General features: G+C 33.5%; 1 pseudogene; it reads left to right on the forward strand.

Moving 5' to 3' along the window:
- Positions 1-18479: 18479 nt before the first annotated feature.
- LOC120116473 lies at positions 18480-19954 on the forward strand (annotated as a pseudogene).
- Positions 19955-24302: the final 4348 nt, after the last annotated feature.

Raw genomic sequence — 24302 nt, forward strand, 5'->3', positions numbered from 1 at the left:
TAGGTGAGTGAGTAAAAGCGAAGTATACTTCTATCTATATTTAAGGAGTATAAAATATAGCGAGCGAATGTAGACAGGAAGGAAAAAAGAGGTTGGTTTTTCATTTTAGTATTTTCTATGGTTTAATTTCTCTTTTAGTCCCTATACTCCTTTTACTTTTGAAATTTAGTAGATTTTGCTACGGTCTAAGTTGAACTTGTTACGAGGAAAGTAAACGGTTGTTTGCTTGCCTCTTAATGGAACTATTTAACATTGAATGTTGAACCGTTCAGCATTTAATGTGTTTGTTTTGCACCTCTGAATGATTCAGTGCTGACTGATTCAACAAAACAATGCTGACTGATTCAGCAAAATAATGCTAAACGATTCAACACAGAAGTACATTTTGAATGATTCAGAGTCATTATCAAACAACATGTCACATTCAAAGCTAATTCATACAGAGCCTCTGAATCATTCAACATTTGAATCATTCAACGCTTAATCATTCTGAAGTAAACAAACATCCCCTAAGTTTAGAAGTACCGGTAGTCCGGCACATTGAAAACTTCTATCCTTTTGATTGATTTATTTGTTACTGAAATTGGGAGAAACATACACAAAATATTTGCCGCTACATGCATCGTGCATCTTTTTATCATGTAATATTACGTAATTTTTTAAAATATTATTTTTTTGCTAAAAAATTTATAAAACTATCGTCACTACTTATTTATTTTACATAGCTACGAACACAAAATTTTATATTAGAGAGATAAACTTAAACTTTTAAAATTTCAAGGATAAACTTGAACTTATAAAATTTTAAAGGAGAGAAAACAATTTTTTGATAAAAATCATAAAAGATTTAAAATATATGATAATTTTAAATTGTGAAGGACGACAATCCTCGTTCACCCTCTCAATCTATCCCTATTGTGCATGTTTCATCATAGGAGAGAAAATATAGTTAAAAGATATTTATTGCAAAATACTTTGATTGAAACAATGTTTTAAATAATTTTTTGTTTAATGTTTTAAGTGGATTGTGAATTAATTTAGATTCAAATCAATATAAATAAAAATATAGCCGGCAAACAGGTCATTCGGATTGGGTTTGGTACGAGTGTAAGAATCAAAGATGTCACATAGCATTTACAGACATTTTATAGTTGAAAAACATGTACAAATTTGCTTCTTTAAAACTTATCCAATTTAATCCATGTAAAATCATAATATAATATTTAGAACATTCAAATCAATAACAGTTTTAGGTATCAATTAGATAGTTCTATGTTGTTTCCTATCATAAAATAAACTGTCAATAATCATCTAATTTAAAATATTTCTTATTTTGATAAAATATTTTTTTTTCTAAATCACATAACTTAGATTCATATTTATATTCATAATATTATATCTCAAACATTTCATATTTGTATACATGTCATCTAGGAAATTTAAAATAATAGGGTGTCATTATTGATACCTATAATTATTTTTGGTTGATTGATGTCAAGCTCAACTCATTACTTTGTTTGCTCTTCTTTACCTACGTGAAAAAATCATCACATGCTAAGTATACATTTAGTGAGACATTAAAATGTAAACTAAAATGATATAGAAAAATAAATCAACTTAATAAAATCAAAACATTTTATTCCTTCGTAAAGAAAAAGAACTTTCGATTTTCACAAACTGACTTTAACCAGTTATTTCCTCATCCGTAAAAACCTGTCAAAACCAATATCGCATATGTCCATAAGAACCATGATAATAAAATGTCAAATTTATTTATTCAAGCTATTCTTTTTCCATCAGAAAGTCCGAAAATCATCATTCAATGATTTTATCACAACCATGATAACCAATAATTGACATAATAATCATTTCGTATTCTTTTATTTCATATACATTTAAGAACTTCCACATTTCATTTCATAATCAATACTTTCACATTTCATAATCCACTTTCTGATTCAGAACTTATTTTCAGATTCATACTTTCTTTTTGGATTTATAGATAACTTTTATATTCATTGTCCAATGTATATTTATGAGAATGCAAGGTATGTGAGTCAGACAAGTGTGGGAAATAAGCACTTCAGTGCTAAATCATCAGAATCATTACATAATATGCACTCCAAGTGCAGTCATCTCATTTGCACCCATGGTGCCAGACATGATTTACCCAAAGGTATCACATACATAATCATAATCACTCCACCTCATGACATGCTAATTGTACCTACATACAATGAGCTTCCATATTATATTTTACTCATTTAATATTCACATTTCATATCAGAATTTATTTCAACTTATCATTAAAAAAATCATATCTTGGGCAGTTCATACAAAAATAATTCAAATAACTTTTCTACAATCATCAAGTAAATATTCCATTAATAAAAATATTCAGATCATTCTTTTAAATCATTTTAGAAAATTCCTTTAAATATTTTTTTCTAGAAAATATCATATAAAATATATTGAATAATTCATATCCAAAATAAATCATAATCATTTCAGTAATTGTCATGGAAACATTCTATGATTCGATTCAAACTTCTCCTTTAAAATAAAGTATATGAGATTGACTTATCGCAAGTCTTCCTTGACCAACATAGCATAAATGAATAAATAATCCACACTTACTAATTTTGACACTTTATTTACAAATAAAAATATAAGCCTCACTAAGCTTTAGGATTAATTCTTCGCTTTCGATTACTTTGATTACAAAAATTTATCATAAATTACTACTCTAGCAGTTTGCACTACCTTTAAATAAATATTATTATGTATTAATATACACACTTAAAAATTATTTTGTTTATACCACTGAAAACTAGAATCGAATATGAATCTAATCATATAAGACACTTCTTCTAGTTCAATTTGTACAATTTATAATAAATTTTCAAAGTTGACTTACATAAGCTATTTTGAGCAGAATCTGCTGTTCTGTTTTCTGACCTATCATCGATTAAAAATTCATATCTTTTTGTATGCTCCTCGGAATTAGTAGTCGTTTGTTTTAAACAAAACTAGACTGATATACGTATCAAACGATGCAAGATTAATCCTCTAATCATTTCTCTATAATTTCCTGTGATTTTCTAAACTTACTATTCCGATCACAAATCCGGACAAATTTTGCATTTTCAGCTTATTCACTAATTTTATTATATCACCAAATGCACATACATGCATGAATCACAAAGTCACACAACATTATGAGTCACTTTTTATGATAGTAACTATGTCACTGTCTCATCTCAAGCCAATGATTACACAATAGCATAAATATGAAATAGATATGCACTAACCTGGTGTCTTTAGCTTGCAACATTCCTTAGAAATTCACAATTTATCCTTAAACTTCTCCTTACCTTTAATATTTTTAAATCTTGAATTCAATACACAATCCAAATGAGCATCATTTACACCACATTATTAATTCAATTCATATATTAGAGTCTTACTAACTATGCACACATCAGAAAATAAATTCCTAAAAAATCTTTAGATACTCATTTGATACTAATTTCATGTCAAAAAATTTGTGTTGACCTTAATACTTCAAGTTGACCATTCAAGTCCCTTTTTATCAGTTATTTTCAATTTGGATCAATTTTAGATCTTCAGGTTAATTGTTAAGATAGATATAAGTCAAATCAAGCATACATAGAATTATAGATATATTTTTGTAAAAAAATGTGAGTTTTTTAAAATCTTATCATTTGTGTTCAATTTCATTCAAATTTAATTATCATTTACGAATTATAATTTAATTCAAACTTAACCTATAAGAAATATTAGAGTTTTTGTTATTTTTTTATTGATCCGAACTGAAAAATTTATGGTGTGATCTATTTGATTAAAAATAAAATTTTTAATTATAAAAATTTTATTATCTATTAAAATTTTAAATTAGATGCTTAACTTTTACTTATAAATATTATGATTGAGTAAATATTATTCTAAATATATTTATAAATGATATTATGTTATTATATCATCAATAATATTTTAATTTTAAATTATAAAAGAATAGATATCTTTATATTATAATTTCATATACAAAAGATGAAATTCCTTGTAGTGAGTTTTGGAAAGTTATTTTAGAGTAAAATATAATAAGCCATTTCAATCATAGTTTAATCTAATTTTTTCCAAACATGTAATAGTTTAACTTGCCTAATGATTTTATTAACAAGAGATGTCATTAGTACATACGAATAATTTAAGATAAAATTGAAATATTCAAAAAGTTTGGAGACCAATTTAGGATGAATATTAGCTTGGGGATGAAAATGAAATGTTCAGAAGTTTGATGATTAATTTAGAATAATTGTCATAGTTTAAGGATGAAATTAAAATATTTAAAAGCTTAGGGTCTAATTTGAAATGAGAATGATAGATTGGGAACATATGATGCAATTAACTCATTAAATATTCATAATTTGATTTAAATAAATTGAAAACCAATTTAATAAGTTAGTTTAGTATTTTTATACATTTTAACTCAATTATCAAGTTATAATTGGGTCAATGTTCGGTTCAGATCGAGCTTAGATGAATTAAATTTGGGTTATTTTTGGTTTAGGATATTTTCGATTTGGTTGCTTTCGGTTCGAGTGGCTTTCAATTCGGGTTACTTTCGGTTTAAGTTACTTTCAGCTTGGCTTAAATTGAGGTCGGTTTCAGTTCGATTCGATTTTTCGAGTTTCGACAAATTTTGGTCATCATATTCGAGTTTATTTCGGGTCTCGATTAGGTAATTAGGTCCAAGTCAAATTTGCTAGGTCTAATAAAAATCACTTTAAATTTTCAGTTAAATTTTAAATTTAAATCAAATCCACAAAATTTAAAACATAATATAAATTTGTTCGTTTCGAGTGGCCTCCGTGGTAAATAAATTGTTGTTATTCATTGAGAATCGGGTTCGAACACCATAGATGCTAGGGATGTGAGCGTTCATTATCGAAAGATTAAGGTGGTGTTTGTTTTTACTGTGCAAGGTCTGCAAAGCTCTTATGTCTGCGCCGCGCAGACCACGCGCAGACATTGGGCTTCACAGACCGTTTGTTTTTTAGAAGGCAGAAGTTCTTCTAACGTCTGCGCGTGGTCTGCGCGGCGCAGACGTGGTTTTATGTCTGCAGACGTCTTCTAACCTCTTCAAAGAGATTTTATATTTAATTTTATATTATATTTGATTTTAATTTTAATATTAATTTTTTAAATAAATTAAATATTAATTTTTTAATATTCTATTATAGATATTAATTTTAATATTAATTTTTTAAATAAATTAAATATTAATTTTTTAATATTATATTATAGATATTTAATTTTATACCATATAATTTCTTTTATATATTATTAAAATTTTATATTTATTTTAATTATTTTGATTTAAGTTTAAATATAATATTTTTTTGGATTTTTTATTTTTAAATTATATTTAAACTTTTTATACAAAATGTAAGTATTTAAATCACATTGATTAATAAAAAATGATTTCATTGTTTGATAATTAAGATTTTAAAATATAAAATATAAAAAATTATAAATTATGTTTTTAAAATTTTAAAATATAATCACAATTAAATAAAAAATAATCATAAAATAATTTGATAAATTAAAAATATTTTTTTAAAATATCATATAATTATAAAAATAAATTATGAATATATATTTAAAAAAATTAAAAGTATTACATAATTGCATATTTTAAAAAATCATATAATTTAATGACCATTTATAAATTTTATTATATATAACTTATAAAACTAATAATATATGTGATTATGTGAGACTTATAATAGAATTAATAAGGTGGTGCTTGTTTTTCTAAAAAAATTATTATTTTAGTTGTATGAATTATTTAAATTTTAGTATTGTAAAACTAAAATTATTTAAATCTCATTATTGCAAAATTCTTTTAAGTTTAAAAAATCAGTTTATTTATATTTCAGTTTATTTTAGCAGTCTGCAGACGTTAAAAAATAAACAGTTTTTTTCTTGCAGACTGCAGACTTTTGGTCCACCTTTTCTGCTGCAGATGCCTGCAGATGTGGTTCGCAGACTGCAGACCTTATACCTCTGTAAAAACAAACACCACCTAAGAGTTATCTATAAATAAATACTAAATCACACTTACTCAAATTAATAAAAAATATAATAATAGATTTAAATAATCGAACTGTGAGATTTTGAATTATTTTCTTTATAAATTTCTCACTATTTTACACAGATGCCCGAGTCCGACCATTTCGCACATCGGAATTATAATTATCAAAATAAAAATATTATATTTATTCTGAAATTGAATTTCGTACCACATGATTGATGATATCTTTATTGAGACAGTTGACATCCCATTTAATACCTCACCGTCTTTCTGGTCACAACAACTACTTCCATTAATGTCTTCGGAAATAAAAAAAATCGATATATTTTTATTATATAATAATTTTAATATATATATAAATATATATATTCAGATAGACATTTTATGTAAATAGAAAATCGTCTCAGTGACCAAAAATGCCTTATAATATACGATTTTAACCAACATTTTTTGGATTTGCCAAAATGACCAACAAAATCGCAACGCGAAATAAAAATCGCAACGCGATCCCCAGAATCGCAAATCAGTTTCCAAAATCGCAACGCGATTCTTGAAAATCGCAATGCGATAGTACAAATTCGCATTGCGATTTTCAAGAATCGCAACGCGAATATGAAAATCGCAACGCGAACACATAAATCGCAACGCGTATCCGTAAACCGCAACGTGTATCCGTAAATAGCAACGCGTATCCGTAAATCGCAATGCGTATCCGTATATCGCAACGCGTATCCGTAAATCGCAACGATAATCCGTAAATCGAAACGAGAATCTGTAAATCGCAACGATAATCCGTAAATCGCAACGAGAATCTGTAAATCACAACACTGAAATTTTGGGTATATAACTACGCAACAGCAGCAAATCATAAACTAAATCCCTAAATCGCAACTCATTCCATCTCCATCTATCACTCTCTCCGGCGACATCCGTTCCTATATCCAACGACATCCTTCCCAATCCGGCAACATGTTTTAGTTTCGCAGCTCGTCTGTTTAGTTTAGTAAATTAATTTACAACCATGAAATCATCTAATGTTGATCATGTTTAGTAAATTAATTTACAACCATGAAATTTTGGGATAATGTTCATGGTGTTTTACAATATATGCCTTTACCCATGAATCTTCAACTAAAATTGTCTTTACAAAAGTTAACTTATGAAACTCTAATGCTACGTGTTTCAAATAAATTGAATTTAGAGCCCCTAAGTGGATTTAGGCTATCTTATCAGAGAAATGGTAAAGTTTATTTGTTAACCGACAATGAAGATGTTGAACGATTCATTGTTTACATTAGTGTTTCACAAGATGATGTTACATTGTATGTTGTTGAACCTAGAAGTAGTGTTGTTGGGTCAGTAGCGGGTAGTAATCAACTAAGTTTTTCTCAAAACCCACAACCTTTCTCTAATCCAAATCCCAATCAACTTTCAGCACCAAATTCCGGTTTTCGTATTGACCAGTTAGACGATGATGAGCCAACAGAAAAAATTGTGAGTACTAGTCAGTATTCGAAATTTGGTCTTGGTCAATATCCGGACTTTGATATTGGTCAATACACGGATTTTGATGATGTTTCAGAAGAAGAAACAGACCATGCATGTAATGATTTTGATATTGGTCAATACCCGAATTTTGATGATGAAACAGCCGTTGCCGAAGAATGTATTGTTGATGATAATGAGGAGGAAGTTACGACTGTGAATGAACATGTTGAACATCCATTCTGTAATTCATATAATCCTGAAGAAGAAAAAGAAGAAGAAAAAGTCCCCGAAGAAAAGAAAATGCCACGGGCGTATAACTGGAATATGCCAGAATTACTTCAGATACGGAAGAAGAGTTGGTAAAGAAAGCAGTTGATTGTTACACAAAAGTTATTCGTATCAAGAAAGATGATTGTTTTGATACAAAGGAAGACTTGAAGATAGCTTTGTATACGAAATGTGTGGAAGATGGCTATCAACTAAAAGTTAACAAATCAAGCAAAGATCGTTTCGAAACAAGGTGTATGATTGACAAAAACTGTACGTGGCGTATGATGCAAAGAGAATAAAAGATTGCGAAATGTTTCAAGTTAGGACTTTATTGATAAACATACATGTTCAAGAACCCAAGTTTTTCCTCACCATAGACAGGCAAACAAAAAGGTGTTGGGTGGTTTTCTGGCTGAGTTAATGTTTTTGAATGGCAGGGTATATCGGGGACATGAAATTATGACTGACATGAATGCTCGGTCAAGATTAGTATATCATATTCTCAAGCTTGGAGAGCCAAATGTTATGCCTTGGAATTGTTGAGGGGGTCGCCAGAAGCATCGTTTGCCCAACTGCCGGCTTATGTCACAATTTAAAGCTGAAAAATCCTGGGTCGGTAACTCATATCAAAACAGATAGAGATGGACACTTTGAGTTGTTGTTTATCGCCATTGGTGCTACGGTTAGTAAATCAATATAATTTTGTTGACTCATTTTTGTTAGTTACATGCATTTCACATTTAAATGATTATATTTCTTGTGTATATTATTTTGTAGATTCGTTCGTTTATTACTTGCATGCGCCCAGTTATTATAGTTGACGGAGCACATTTGAAAGGTCGATACCTGGAGTAAAATTATTAGCAGTAGCCATGGATGCTAACAATGGGATATGCCAATAGCTTACGGGGTTGGCAAATCTGAAACCTCTGATTCATGGACTGGTTTATGGGGCATCTTAGGGATTGCATAGGTCCTATTAGCAATCTGACAATCATATCCGATAGGGCAAACTCAATTGACAACGCTGTTAGAAGGTGTTTCCAGATGCTTTTCATGGACTTGTGGTGTTCATTTGTATAGAAATCTAAAATCAAGGTCTGCTAGTATAAAAAAGCACAAATGGACATACTGGAAGGCTGTAAAAGCTTATCGGGAAGTGGATTTCAATAAGCATATAAATTGTTTTAAGACGTGTTTTGCCTCAGTGTGCTCAAACACTAGAAGATGTCGGGTTTGAAAGATGGTCAAGAGTACATCAACTTGGAGCAAGATATGGTTTCATGACGTCAATAGTGCAGAATCAATCAACGCTCTAAGTCGTCATTCCCGAAAATTACCCATTATATTAATGGAGTTTTTTCGAGCCTCTATTCAACAGTGGTACTACAAGAAAGAAACCATGCAGGTATTATTTCATTGAATTCGTAACTTATCATATTTATATTTACTAAGTATTGTTTATTTAAATTTACAGGAACATTGGAACATCGTGTTACACCATGGACTGAAAAAAAGATAACGAAACGTGTTGTGAAGTCAACGTCATGGAGAGTTGAACCATGTTCAAACACTTGTTTCAAGTACTGGATAATAACTTAAATGGGCTAGTCGATCTAAATGCAAAGACGTGTAGTTGTATGAAATGGCAAACATCTGGTTATCCGTGTGGCCATGTTATAAAAGTTGCTCTTCATTTAAACCAAGATGATTCAAGCGCATACGCTATGGATTGCTACACTACAGAAGTTTATCGACAGACTTATGCCGAGATTGTCTACCCTATTCCACATCCTTCTGAGTGGGACATACCAGATGACTTACAAACAGTTTTGCCACCAGCCATGGACAGAAGGCTACCTGGCGACCAAAAAGTCACGATCGTATACCGTCTAAGGGTGAAGAGAAGAAGAGATCGACATGTAGTCGGTGCAAGGAAAGTGGTCATACAAGGTTGACATGGGATCACCAGTGCCATCAAAATCATCTTTTCCTCTACCAAAATATGGATCCTCATCAAAATCCAAAGCTCATATGGTGTCAAGCAAAGGCAATCATCTTTAAAATCCCAATCACAATTGGCTTCACCTTTTGGGACTGTTAACTTAGGTGATTTTTAAATGCAAACGTTGTATTATGTGGATTTTATGTGTGAACTTTTAACATTTTAAGTTGAATTAATGACTCAGGCCAACCATTTTGACTTAACCAACTCTTGTTATTCAGTTGTTATCACTTATTAGGCATGCATTTGACTATCGCAACACGGAAATTACAATCGCAACGAGAGAATCGCAATGCGAAATGAAAATCCCAACATGAAAATCGCAATGCGGAAATGAAAATCGCAATGCGAAATGAAAATCGCAATGCGAAATGAAAATCGCAACGAGAGAATCGCAATGCGGAAATGAAAATCGCAATGCGAAATGAAAATCGCAACGAGAGAATCGCAATGAGAAATGAAAATCGCAATGCGAAATGAAAATCGCAACGAGAGAATCGCAATGCGGAAATGAAAATCGCAATGCGAAATGAAAATCGCATTGCGATTCTCTCGTTGCGATTTTCATTTCCGCATTGCGATTTTCATTTCGCATTGCGATTCTCTCGTTACGATTTTCATTTCGCATTGCGATTTTCATTTCGCATTGCGATAGTCATTTTTGCCTTCAACATAATGCAGATTGAAATCAACAAAATCAACCATTACATTTCAATCAATTAAACAAGCACAAATAAGAATTATGTTCGCATCAATTACACAAATCAACTTTTACAAATCATCTTTTACAAATCAATTAAACAATCAAAAAATAAGCAATAATCTTATTTCCAATCATCTACTATTGAATCAACTTTTACAAATCAATTAAACAATCAAAAAACAATCAATTAAACTATTGAATCAACTTTTGCAGCCATACATCATTTTCACGCAGTTCACTTCTGAGATTAACCTGCAGAAACCAAACATTTGCTCAAACAACACTTTCTACACATCTAAAACCTACAAACAGCAAATTATTGAATTCTAGGTACTTAACCAAACATTTTCAAACCAAAAGTCTATAAACTTACCAATTGTTTATGGACATTTTTATAACGCGGATGCAGGTAGGCAGCGTCTCGTATATATCGATTTAGCCATATAATGCCGAAACCACAAGCCTAGTGCAGCTCTATCTCTATCGGTGGGAGGTAGATACTTGGTGCTTCCCGTCGTCAAACGCTCCAACGCCAAGCATACGAGAGGACCACAATCTTCTCTGGCTCCTCCCGTTTGTTGTGGCGCGGTCTCGTCTCTAATAACTGTAATATTGAGCTTCTTTGGCTTCTTGTTTCCAGAACGAGTCCAATAATTGATCGCATCCAAGAATTTAGCCAAATGAGAGCTCCATCCCTTAATAATATCTCTTAAATCAGCCAATGATATGTAATTTATCATGCTGTCATACACTATTATCTTAAGGGATGGGAGCTGAAGCTCGACGAGAATCCAATGTTTACGTTCCAAAACAGGGATAAACACCTGCAATCATAAGTAATAATTCATTCATTTGTGCACTTATTTCATAAAATCTTTAAACTCAATCTAAAATAAATACTAACCTTATCGACCTCCCACCATGCAGGATAAAGTTTAGCTTGTCCATTGCCCAAATCAAATGATTCATCTCGTGCATTCTTCAAGTGAACGGCGTTAAAAGACGTCGGCATAATTGTATATCGTATATTTTATTTTTCTTAAGTTTTCTTATTATTAGAAGACGTGTCACCCACGCATCGATATGCTGTTTTACAAAAAAAGACATATATTAGTGACTTACATAAATTTAAAAAAAAAATTAATCAAATTGAAATATAAGAAAAATATAAGACTTACCCCCCCATCGAAATAGCCATTGTCTTCGACCCCTAATAATACGCCCCACCAAGACCGATCAAGCAACAAATAGATATCATCGGTGAGCTTGCATATGTCAGTGAAACACCCCTGGCTCCGCTCATGTAGATAAAAATCAACTGCGGTCTTAGCCCAAAGGGTGTTATCCAGAATTGTGTCCGGTAGTTGTTTCCTCTCCTCTTCAGATACCGGTATGGTACTGGCCGGTAACTCATACGAGAGCCAACTTGAATCCATCATGTCCGGCACGTCAGAGGGTTTCTCAAGAAGCCTACATATGACGCCATGTGAATCGGGCTCTTGAATGATGGGAGGGACCTCTTCAATGATGACAGTGGCCTCTTGAACGGTGGGAGGGGACTCTCGAGGAATGATAGGGGGGGCCTCTTCAACGATAGGAGTGTACTCTTGAGGGATGACAGGCGAGTCGGGCTTCTTCTTGCGGTGTCTTCGCACTATTGGGGTGTACGGAGACTTAATAGCACGTGCACGCTGTCTGATGCGTGAACTCCGTCGTGCAAGCATAACCCGACGTAAAGCATCCACTCTATCGGGCCGCTAAATAATTAAATACAAAAAAATCAGTAAATAAACAGACATGATATTTAAACAGTGAAAACAAAGACAAATATGTTTCAAACTTGCATTGTATTCACCCAAGTCATTATTCTATCATAGTTCACAAAATGCATCAGATAACAAAGAAAAATATGTTTCAAACTAATACCCTGAAGTTAGTATTTGTCTTTGTTTTGTCTATTGGTTGAAGTAATGCAATCCATTCAAGTTTCAATTTGCAGAAGAAGAAATAGTTTATTTTCGCAACACGAAACTTAAAATCGCAACGCGAAATAAGAATCGCAACGAGAAACCAAAATCGCAACGCGAAACCAAAATCGCAACGCGAAATGAAAATCGCAACGACAGAATCGCAATGCGAAATGAAAATCGCAACGCGAAATGAAAATCGCAATGCGATTTGGTTTCGCGTTGCGATTTTGTCGTTGCGATTTTGGTTTCGCGTTGCGATTCTGTCGTTGCGATTTTCATTTCGCGTTGCGATTCTCTCGTTGCGATTTTAAGTTTCGTGTTGCGAAAGTAAACTATTTCTTCTTCTGCAAATTGAAACTTGAATGGATTGCATTACTTCAACCAATAGACAAAACAAAGACAATACTGACTTCAGGGTATTAGTTTAGCAGAATTGGCAGCAACCGAACAAATTTACTTTCAACCAAAAGACAAAACAAAGACAAATACTATTTCACAGTGTTAAAGAATACACAGTTTAGCAATTGGCAGCAACCGAACAAATTTACTTTCAACCAAAAGACAAAACAAAGACAAATACTATTTCACAGTGTTAAAGAATACACAGTTTAGCAGAATTGGCAGCAACCGAACAAATTACTTTCAACCAAAAGACAAAACAAAGACAAATACTATTTCAGTGTTAAAGAATACACAGTTTAGCAGAATTGGCAGCAACCGAATAAATTTACTAAGCAATCTAAGTAAAATGGCTAATCTAAGTGAAATTACGAGTAAATTTATCATTAAGTTAAATATGGAAAATCTTAAACTTACCTCGTTGCGTAGAGTATGAACCTCATTCTGTAACGATACTCATCTCACGTAGAGCGGCAACCTCACCACGTAAAGTTGACACCTCCACACGCCATGCACCATCGTTATCGCGTAGAGTACCGATCTCCTCACGCAAGGCATTGACCTCATCACGTAACTCATCCCGTGGAGGTGGAGAACAAGGAGATAAATGTCGTGGCCTCTTTACCGGTCGCCTATCATGAGGTGATGGTGGCTCGATGATGTGACGGGATAGGTGATGGCTCTCGTTCTAGAGGTGTATAGTCGGGTCGATCGGGTGATGGCTCTGGGTGAGGTGATGGCTCTCGAATTGGAGGAAGTGGATGCTGCTCATCATCCGTGCCATCAAAAAAACTCTGACTAGCTTGCCACCAATCAGTGGCAAGCTCTTCCTCCGTGGGTGTCAGTCTTTGTAATGGAATGTTGGCCTCCTAACAATATAAAAACTCAAACAAAGTTAAACGTCTACTATTAATAACTTGTTTATATATTATATGAAAGTATTTGTGTTAACTTACATTATTTATTGTCGCATATGGTATTAAGTCTTCCCAATCCAACATATTTTTCCTCTTCCAGGAAATAGCCCTGGGAATATCATTTGACGTTTTTATTGCATATGTACGCATGCTGGGGAAAGCCTCGAATATCCAAATCTACAACAATATAATAACAAAATTAGTAATTGTTAAATAATTAATTATAATTTTAGAAACATTATATAGAAATTCTTACCTTAAAGGCCCAAACAAAGCCTGACAAAGTGTATTTCGACCCATCGCCACGCAAACTTTTGGTCATCAAAGGCAGTAGACAACTTAGTCCAGGTAGCTTTCCATATATACGAACCCCACGGAAACAGATTCCATGCATTCAGGTCCTCTACCAATATTATTAGCTCCCGAGGAATAGGTTGTCTGGCCTCTCTGCCTAAAAAGCCGGCATACACAAGTAGTAGAAGGCATACTCGGACAAATCGACGTCATCCATCCGAGTGAAACCAGCTTTCTTATTAAACAATTTCTTCAGGGTCGACGTGTAGGTTCGGCTTCTCCTTGACTCATCCGGAAAAACCCGGGATAACCATGATGGGCGGGCGATATGACGAGTGTACCGGCCTACATCATCGTGTCCGAATCGTAGACCAGTGATTAAGCAGAACTCCTTCCGCCCAAAACAAGTATACGCTGGTGGAAAATGAAACCATATCTCTCCTCACCACGTTGTATACTGTCGGGTAGATTTGATGTCATGGTCTGAAGCCACAAATGGGTCAAATTAGCATCTCCACCCGGATGCTGTACTCTCAGCCATGGCCTGAAGCAGGTTTCCTCAAACAATTGTCTTTGTGCAGGTGAAAGCTTCGAAGCAATTGTAGTGGCTAGGCTAACTTTATTCCTTAATGTCAATGAAGCCGAAAAAAATTTCTACAAAAACAATAAACATACCAAGTTAGATATACCAAAACTACACTGTGAAGATATACCAAAAACAATAAACATAAAAAGTAGTAGTTTATTCTTGAAACTAAAATTTGCAACACTGTTTTGTCTTTGGTTGAAATGAAAATCGCAACGAGAGAATGACTGTCGCAACGAGAGAAATGAAAATCGCAACGAGAGAATCGCAACGCGAAATGAAAATCGCAATGCGATTTTGGTTTCGCGTTGCGATTCTCTCGTTGCGATTTTCATTTCGCGTTGCGATTCTCTCGTTGCGATTTTCATTTTTCTCGTTGCAGATAGTCATTTTCACGTTGCGATTTTCATTTATCTCGTTGCGACTCTTCTGCAAATTGAAACTTGAATGGATTGCATTACTTCAACCAAAAGACAGAACAAAGACAAAGACAAATACTAACTTGAAAATCGCAACGAGAGAATAGCAACGCGAAATGAAAATCGCAACGAGAGAATCGTAACGCGAAATGAAATCTAAGTGAAATGGTTAATCTATTATTGAAATGACCAGTAAACTTATCATCAGTTTCAATATGAAAAACCAACAATAATGCAAAAATTTCAAAATAAAAATAATTAAAAAAACTAACCCTCGGAGGTTGATTTTCCATTTCTGAATATTGTAAGGGATTTCTGACCGTGAATGGTTGTGAGGGATTTCGCCGGAGATGGGGACGGAAATCTTCGGAGATGGGGACAGATTTCGCCGTAGAGAGTGAGAGATGGAGATGGGACTGAGTTGTGATTTTAGGTTTTAGGTTATGAGTTGCGATTACGGGATTTTGTCTTAATATTCATTTTTGTAATTTGAAAATAAAATACGCGTAGCGATTATAATGGCGCTTTAAAAATCGCGTTGCGATTTACGGATACGCGTTGCGATTTTACGTATTGTCGTTGCAATTTACGGATACGCGTTGCGATATACGGATATGCATTGCGATTTACGGATACGTGTTGCGATTTACGGATACACGTTGCGATTTACGGATACGCGTTGCGATTTATGTGTTCGCGTTGCGATTTTCATATTCGCGTTGCGATTCTGGAAAATCGCAATGCGAATTTGTACTATCGCATTGCGATTGTCAAGAATCGCGTTGCGATTTTGGAAACTGATTTGCGATTCTGGGGTCGCGTTGCGATTTTTATTTCGCGTTGCGATTTTGTTGGTCATTTTGGCAAATCCAAAAAAAGTTGGTTAAAATCGTATATTATAAGGCATTTTTGGTCACTGAGGCGATTTTCTCTTATGTAAAATATTTTGAAATGAATAAACTATACTCTAAATTATATCTATTTATCTAAAAAGTCAACTAATATTTAAAATGTGGAATGTATTTGCAAAAATGAAGTGATTTTATTGATTAAAATATTTATTGTTATCTCTTGAAATATCAAGTTCGAACATCATATATATTAGAGATAACCAACAATCAGTTGACTAGTGGGATGAGCCATTAGGTCCCTTAAGCAAAGGTCAGTGGTTTGATTCTTGACATTTGCAAATGGAGCAAACTGGGTTGGAAGGGTCACCCTCGCCTCTACAGTATTCGATCTGGATTAGTCGATCGTTAGATAATTTACTATTGATTAATTTAAAAATATATATAAGAGATATTAGTGTTCATTGACAAAGAATTAAATATTATTATTTTTGTCCAATTAAAGTTTAGGTCATGATAGCTCCTCCAGTTCATGGTCAGGACACACCTAAAATTCAATTAAGATTTACACGAGAATTTATAAGTTGTCCACCAAGAGTGACAGTAACAATATTCGAACTTGGCCTTACAAGTTCGAATTCCTAAATCTCAATCAATTAAACTAACCCTGATTGACAAAAAAAATTAAAACAATTGAACATGTATTACATTATATTTACTCTAGATTTATAATTTATATTTACTCTATATTTATAAAAATACGTGGGATATATTTGAGTCAATTAATAAGGGACAAACGGACCAAACCACTAAAAAAGAGAGAATATGCTCTTTAAAATTTTCAGTATAATGATACACTAAATTACTTCTATTTTTTAAAAAATTATTATCGAAATATTAGTTAAATAAATTTTTATTTTTTCATAATATTTTTGTTCTTTTAATATAAAAAAATTATCCTTTCAATTTTTAGTTCTAATTATGTCCCTACTAAATACTAATACTTTGCTTGCTTTCTTCCATTTTTTTAAAGAGGTAAATAATTTTATTCAAAATAGGAAATATCTTAAATTATAATAAAGATTTACCATGAGAATCGTAAATTAAATACGTAATTAGGACAATTTCCTATAAACATTCAAACAAAACTAACAAGTTAAGATCATAAGGACCATATTAGGAAAGATTAAAAATCTAACCAATAAACTCGAACAAAAATATATATAAATAAATCTAATCGCATCGGCAAACGAACCACAAAAGGAGATCAAACTATTGAAAGACCAACGAAAAAATCGCAAATCAGACTCGAGCGACGTGAAAGTTATCTACGAACGCAAAACGTGTATCCAAATTCACTCCGAGGGTCCAAAGTAAGGAAGATCAACGATATATCATATAAGTATCATCTTGATCAGCCGTGGTGATGCCAAATCAACTCTTAGAAAAAGATAAATAAAAAAAAGCCAAACGACCGAAAAATATGCTAAAAGACAAAAGAAAACTTGCCACAAAGATAGATGAAAACATGTCATAAAGGCTGATGAAAACGTTTTGTACAAACATACTTATTGAAAAAAAAAGAAAAAGAAAATAGAGATATAATATAGAAAAAAAATAATAAAAAATACTGACAATTGACAGCCAACAATAAAATTAATATGGTCGTCGATCAAAAAAAAAAAATAATAATAATGGCGCACCAACTAAAGAAAACTGCTTTCTAACATTCTTATATGGGTTGTGAAGTGTGGGTTTGAATTGTTTTATCCAAATTTTAACTCCAAAATCGTATTTAAGGTCAACAAGAGCCTAACCTGCCTATCTCAAAGGAGAAGCTGTGGAAGTGAATGCCAACAGCCCCGCCACTATCGACTATGAATTTATTGCAATGGACCTGCATTTTACGTAAAGTCTGGTCAAGTTTTTTCTAATTGTCATGACCAAATTCATCACCCCTTAATTAACGCAATACTTAGTTCTGTAAGTTGACTTGACTTCCCCCAGTACTGATTTTATTGAATATTGGCTCCTACCATATTCTGTTGATGGATAATATTATATCATTTGTATGCGCCGGTTGTCATGGGATCTTACCTTCTTTTCTTTCTTGCTTTACCCCTAAACTTTACATTGTTCAGATTTTGGTATAATCTCAATTTCTTTTAACACAATATTAAAAAGAACTACCCATTCGAATCAGGCAGCTGATAAGCTGGCGAAGATGATTGACGTTGGTGGTGTTGAAGTACATGAGTTTCACGATCCCACCTGCATGGATTCTGCCGATTCTTCAGTTGGACTCCTCTGGGGTCGATGCAGCTGCTGTTTGATGTTTTTTAACCCCTTTGTTCACCCAAAAAAAAAAAAAAAGAAAAAAAAAGAGAGAGAACTATCCATTAGCCTGTTCCCTGTAGGAAGGAGAAACCAATGACAATGAGTGAAAATAGACGACACTTTTACTTTCCCTGAACATGTTTCCTTATCCAGTGCCTAAACCCCATTTCACCCTCCTCTTCATCACCTTCTTCATCTGCTTCTTTCAGGGCAAGTAATCGTCTTGGCTCGACGCCAAAGCCGATGAAGTTGTAATGGTGCAAAGCAGGCTTCAGGAATTGCCTAAGAGATGTGATCTCTCTGTTGGTAAATGGGTTTATGATCAATCATACCCTTTCTATGACTCCAACTGCCCTTATCTTAGTTCTGCAGTCACCTGCCAAAGAAATGGAAGGCCAGATTCTGGTTATGAGAAGTGGAAATGGATGCCAAATGGTTGTTGTCTTCCAAGGTACCTACTTAGATATAAATTATAGAGGAATCGAAGAAAAGGATTGCAGATGCCGGGACTCGAGTCCATTATCCACTCGATGATATCTTTTCGAACTCTAGCTAGACAATGTACTTGTAGCAAGTTTAATTTCTTGAGCTGATACTGTTGTTTCAGATTTGATGCACTGAAATTGCTTGGGAAGATGAGAAGGAAAAGGATAATGCTGGTGGGCGATTCGATCATGAGGAACCAATGGGAGAGTCTGGTCTGCCTTGTGCAAGGAGTTATACCAATTGGACTTAAAAAGGTGACCTACAATGGTCTTTCAATGGCCTTCCATGCCCTGGTAAGAGTATACACATGAATGAACAGAAAAACATAACCCTTTTCTTTGTGCTTGTTGCTCAAGCAAATGGTGAACTACATTTCATTGTAACCGAGCATGTTCTTTTATTACAGGATTTAGAGACATCGATCGAGTTTTCTTGGGCTCCATTGCTTGTGGAGGATCTGACAACAAGAGAGTTGCATTTGGATCTGATTGAGGAGAATGCAAGATATTAGAGAGGTGTTGATGTTCTTGTGTTTGACTCGGCACACTGGTGGACTCATTCTGACCAATGGAGTTCGTAAGTATTCGTAACGAAAGCATAACTATATTCGACTATCTTCGAGTTACAGAAATAATGAGTATTCCGAGCAGAAACTGATGACAAAATTGTCCTGCAACGACCCATACACAGGTGGGACTATTACATGGAGGGAAAATCTCTTTATAAAACCATGAATCCAATGGTTGCATATCAAAAAGGACTCACAACATGGGCAAAATGGGTTGAGCTGAATCTCGACCCTCGCAAAACCAGAGTTATTTTCAGAACCATGTCGCCTAGGCATAATAGGTATCAAACAAATCCTAAATTCAATTCACTTTAAGCTTTTATATCTACATGGTATGTTAAACAATCCTGTTCTTTTTCCTTCTTCTCCTCTTGTTTTGTTCACTGCAGACAAAATGGCTGGAAATGCTATAACCAGAAAACTCCCCTTCAATTTTTCAGCTACCCTCGTGTTCCTAACCAAGTTGTAGTGCTTGAACGAATATTAGCAGAACATGAAGATAAAGAACAGAAAGCTTGAACAAAATCTCTGCAGAGAGAACTGAGAAAGAACGATAAAGAGAAGATTTAGGAAGAAAGTCATTGCACAGATTTCATTTCATTAGTAAAAACCCATATCTGGCCCAATACACAATATTTATAAGACTCACATAGCTAATTGACCCATAACAGAAGGGTCCAGATTAGTTACAACTAACAACTTCAGAGCACTACTCTATCATCTTCCCGTTTTCTCTTTCCCTTGAACATCTGTAAGATGTAAAACACCAAGTCTACTTCGTTGAACATCGAATGAGGAGAGAGGAATAGATTTAGTCAATATATTTGCCACATGCTCAGCAGCAGGCACATAGTTGACAACAAGTGATTAGCTAAAACCTTTTCTCGAACAAAATGGTAGTCAATTTCAACATACTTGATCTTGACATGATGAGTGAGGTTTGCAGCCATTGAAACAGTAGAGGTGTTAACACACCAAACCACTGGAACTTCAGGAATCTAAACACCAATTTCGTGCAACAAATGTTCAACACATACCAATTCTGAAACTGCATTAGCAAGGCTTCTATATTCTGCCTCTGATGTAGACCTGGAGACGATTGCCTGCTTCTTTGAACTCCAGGCAACCAGATTTGATCCCATAAAGATGCAGAACCCTGTGGTGGAACGTCGATCCTCAACAGATGATGCCCAATCAACATCAGTATAACATACTAGATTTAAAAATTCAGTGTATTTGAAAACCAACCCATGATCCATTTAAGTACGTTAAAATTCTCTTAACTGCCTTCCAGTGAATATAATGAGGTTCATTCATGTATTGACTTACTTTATTGACAGCATAGGCTATGTTAGGCCTTGTAAGGCACACATATTGAAGCTTGACGCAGACCGTAGAGAGCTTTCTTTAGTCTGCAGACAAGTTTTTCTCCCATGGGTCCTGAATGCTCAAAGCCAGGATGCTGACTCATGTAGATTTCCTCATCTAATTGGTCATTTAAGAAGGCATTGTTGATGTCTATTTGTCTAATAGACCATCGTTTAATCACAACTGTAGCAAGAACAGTTCTGATTGTAGCAACTTGAACAACTGGACTGAACGTTTCTCGAAAGTCATATCCAACCTTTTAAGAATACCCCCTTGCAACCAATCATGCTTTTAGCCTTTCAACAGATCCATTAGGCTTTTTCTTTATCCTGAAGAGTCACTTGCACCCAACAGGTTTCCGATTCGCAGGTAAAGACTGCAACTCCTTGGTATTGTTCTTCAAAAGAGCAGCATACCCTTCTTGAATAGCACGCTTTCACTCAGGATGTTGTAAAGCCTCGAAAACATCTTTGGGTTCCCTGTTTTCGACTTTAGTAACAAGGACCTTTGGCTTAAACACCCCACTTTTCCTCTTGTAACCATTGAGTGAGCATTTCGAATAACTTTTGTTAATAATGAGGGTAATGGTGGTGATGACAGATGAGTGGATAAAGATGGAAGTGACGAGTGAGTGAATGACGATGTAGGTGGTGCAAGAGTGGAAGTGTTGACACCTTGAACAATAGCAGCAAGAGATGAATATGAAAATGGAGATGAGGTGGATGACGAAGAAGTATAGAGTGAAATGGAGTATGAGATGGTAATGGAATGTGGAGTGAAGATGACAGATTAGTAGGCAATGAAGGTGATAAGATATGAGCAGCTTAAGTAGCAGCTGCAGATGAAGAGTGATCAATTGAGATGGACTAATTAATGGGTAATGTATTTGACAGATTAGGGGACATATGACCAAATGGAACTGACATTGATGGTTGCTCTGAACTGTTGTGACCAAGGGACATATGTGGTATAACCCCTGACCTGTTAGACAACTGCTCTTACATAATATAAGAATTTCTGCAGACTTTCTGTTTAAGGCAGGTTTATTAGAATTAGACACAACCAATTGTTTAGTAAAATAAGGAAAGACATTTTCATCAAATTTGACATGTCTTGAAATGTAAGTTCTTCCTGTATTATTTTTGAAAACTATGCATAAATTCAATTTAGTCCAAAAATATTTTTCTCTTAAATTTGTTATATTAAAACAGGTTAAAAAATCTTTCCATTTTTTGATATAACAAAACATTTGAAAAATGGTTTTGGCAAAATTCCCACTTAATAAAACATTTAATGAAAAGAGAAATATTTTAAAAAATATTAAACTCCCCTTTTTCATTCTTGAAATTGAATTTTTCAAACCTATACTTCTCCCCATTTTTGTTATATAAAAAATAATTCAAACATTTAGGTTCAAAAATAACAATAGAGGGTAAGTAGAAATTTTAACATAAAATCCATTTGAAAAACCAAAAGCTCCCCCTCAACAAATGCATTAAAAATGATTTTAAAAACTTGATACTTAAAAACTATTGAATTTCAACAAGGATGAACAAACATGTTAGTTAAACATGAAATTCAATATACTCGAGTGTATTCTAATTTATGCAATATTAACATAGACATTAAAGTTCAAATGCATAAAGCTATACAAAAATGTTATGCATTTGAAAAATTGAAATCAATTGTTAGAGAAGTATCATTTGCGATAATAAAACATATTTGATAAAAAATCATTATGATGAACAAAAATTTATAAAAAAATCATTAAAATGTTCACCATAACACATTTTAACATACATGAGATGAAAAACAACATATAATCATTTATGATCAAAACTCATGCATGCATAAAATAAAATAGACAACCAATAATGTAAAATCAAAAAATTAAGTTTAGAGGTTACCCATTCCTCATTTTGTGTGGCTAAAGCATTTGAATATCTTCACTTTTGTCACAATTGCTCACACACCTACATGAGACATTTATAAAGCTTTTGGTATCCAAATTAGTTTGGATCCTTGAATGTTAGTGCAAAAGTCTCTTGTTCCCTTAGAAACCCATACTTGCCTAATTTTAAAAGGTTTTCTAAGTTTTGAGCGACAAATATGTTTCATGTGACCATGGAAATAACAATGTGAGCATTTTGCCATTTTTAAACATGATGAATTATTTGAGAAATTAATTCTATTTCTTTTCTTAAACTTTCTAGCTTAACTTTCAAATCAAAATTTTCTTTTTTTTAAAATCATTGATTTTGGTTTTTGAAAGCTCAAAACCATTTTCAAAATTTCATTTTGTTTTTCAAATTTAAACTTTTCTTTAAAAATCAAATCATTTTCAACTTTAAAATTTGAAATTAATTTTTTATATTTGGAATTCATGGTCTCGAATTCTAAATACAACTCATCATAGACATCTTGTAACTCTTTAAATAAATAAGAATTTAAATCACAAGAGTTAGAAGTTACCATTGAATCTTCTTCGATGGCCATGAGACATAGGTTGGCAACTTCATCTTCATCATTGGAGTTTTCTTCATCACTCCAAGCCGCCACAAATGTCTTATTTTTACTTGATCCCTTCTTCTTTAAGAGAGAACATTCATATTTGACATATCTCGTTCTTTGGCATTCAAAGCACACGAGGGACCATTTTTCTTGCTCAATTCATACTTCTTGTCTTCCTTCAAAGTCATGAATCGTTTGAATCTTTTAAAGAGCTTGGCCATCTCTTCATCCACCTCTTCACTCGAGTCTTGATTACTCTTATTGGTGGATTTGAAGGCAATTCTCACTTCCTTCTTTTTCTTGTTATTCTCTTCTTCTCATTTTTTCTTCTTTTGGAGTTTCACCTCATGAGTGAGTAGAGAATTGATGAGCTCATCGAGGGTGTATAACTCAAATTATTTGATGGTGGTTGCTTTGCCTTCCCATGATGTAGACAATGAGGCAAACATCTTTCTCACTATTTCTTCATTGGGATAAACCTTCCCAAAGTTCTTCAACTAGTTGATCATTGAAGTGAACCGATTGGACATCACCTTTATGTCTTCATCGGGCTTTATCTTGAAGTTCTCGTAGTTGTGAGTGAGAATGTCAATCTTGGACTTCTTAACTTGGCTTGTTCCTTCATGGGTCACCTCTAATTTGTCTCATATCTCCTTAGCATTAGAGCATGAAGATACTCTACTATATTCATCTGGGCCAAGTGCACAAAAAAGTATGTGCATGGCTTTAGCGTTGAATTGGGAAAGCTTCTTATCTTCATTGGTCCATTCTGATCGGTTTCTTGGAGGGGTGGGAGAACCGTCGACGATTGTATCCCAAACATCAACATCAGTGACTTGAATGAACAAACACACATCCTATTCTTTCAATAGAAGTAGTTGACACCATTGAAGTAAGGAGGTATTGTGATGGAGTGAGGATCCTCGAGGTAGTATGATCCTGAAGTCGAAGTCATATTCTCGGTTATGTCGGGAATTGATAGAGCTTGTTCAAAGACCTTCTCAAGAAGTTGTAA

The sequence above is a fragment of the Hibiscus syriacus genome, unplaced genomic scaffold (genome assembly GCF_006381635.1).
Source record: "Hibiscus syriacus cultivar Baekdansim isolate YM2019G1 unplaced genomic scaffold, ASM638163v2 tig00110299_pilon, whole genome shotgun sequence".
Lineage (NCBI taxonomy): Eukaryota > Viridiplantae > Streptophyta > Magnoliopsida > Malvales > Malvaceae > Hibiscus > Hibiscus syriacus.